The sequence below is a fragment of the Cornus florida genome, unplaced genomic scaffold (genome assembly GCF_030987335.1).
Source record: "Cornus florida cultivar Cherokee Brave unplaced genomic scaffold, ASM3098733v1 CherokeeBrave_3.0.0_Hap2_Chr09, whole genome shotgun sequence".
NCBI classification, from domain to species: domain Eukaryota; kingdom Viridiplantae; phylum Streptophyta; class Magnoliopsida; order Cornales; family Cornaceae; genus Cornus; species Cornus florida.
This window is the reverse complement of record NW_026775579.1, coordinates 76,997,401-76,998,733: the sequence shown is the minus strand read 5'-3', so window position 1 is coordinate 76,998,733 and position 1,333 is coordinate 76,997,401. Positions and strand designations below refer to the sequence as shown.

Below are 1,333 nucleotides of genomic sequence, written 5' to 3'. Positions count from 1 at the left end.
TTTTTTTATTTTTTTTATTTCTCCCATGATCGTGCCTCTATAGAACAAGTTGAAGAACATAAGAATTATAGACCTTACGACAAATTTAACCTTAGTTTTGGGTATGGTTTTTATGGATTCTAACCCAATAGGTGAAATAATAATTAAGCATGCATTTCGATGATTTGTTTCAGGGGCTAGCTAGTGCACTTTGGCAATGTAGATTTTGGAATGTATTTGTTTCAAAGGAAAACCATGCTAGGACAGTTCCCATTGGGGACATTCAATAAAATTGGAATGATATAGAGAAGATTAGCACGGCCCTGCGCAAGGATGACACGCACAAAAATTTTTGTTGTTTACTTGCGAAAAAAAAATTTGTACTTAACCAAAAAAAACCATGCTAGGACAGAAATATTTTCTGTGGAACATAGATATAGTTCACTGGGTGGAGGGAAAAATGTACATTTTTAAAGTCATTTCAGGTTCTACAAATTAAGAAGGCATTAATAAAAAAGAGAGAACAAAATTTTCAAAGACAAAGTGTGAATAATGTAACTGATGGTGGCTTTCCATGCTCACATAGTAAATACCCTCAATTGAGGTGCCCAAAATAGCAGAAGAAAGCTAATATGCAAAATTACAAAGACTTTTCACGAAAATTGGCATTCATTTCTTCGAATACACTTGCACATTTCCATAAATTTCCCATGAATTTGTAATCTTTCAAGTCATTTGATAATGAGGTTCATAATAACCCATGTATCTAGTAAGTTCTTAGCATTTTCACCTTCCACACTACGTCACATGACTTACTAACTCATGTATCTATAAGCCATTTTATTCTTTTACTAGATTTAAATTTTTTTTTTAAATCATTTTTTATCACTCTATGCAAACCAATCTTCCTCCAAGTTAAAATTATTTAATTTAACTGAAAATCTTAGGGGAACTTTCTAACTCTTTCGATTTTTTTTACGGTCTCTATCTTAGTTACTAGGGATACAAAAATCTAAATAGCACATCTGTTTGCGTATTGAATTATGATCGGCCCTAACCATATAACCCCTTACCAAATATAACATGAGTTTGGACCACTAGATTTGCATGCCTCAATCTGCCATAGTAATAACTATGTCAATCAATAAGTTTGATTAGATTATATTAGCCATTTATTTGAATACCCTTCTTCAGCGAAATTCTAACATTAAGCTTAATCTGGAAATCCGTGAGAAACAAAGAAACTGGTGGGTGAGAAGTAAAATGGAAACAACATAGTAATAATGGTTAACCAAGTTTGGAGAGCCCTGTTTCAACAATTGGATAGTTCAAGGAGGTATTTTTTTTTTTTGGT

General features: G+C 32.4%; 1 pseudogene; it reads left to right on the top strand.

Moving 5' to 3' along the window:
- The first annotated feature begins 245 nt into the window (after positions 1-245).
- Positions 246-340, top strand: LOC132275527 (U6 spliceosomal RNA; annotated as a pseudogene).
- Positions 341-1,333: the final 993 nt, after the last annotated feature.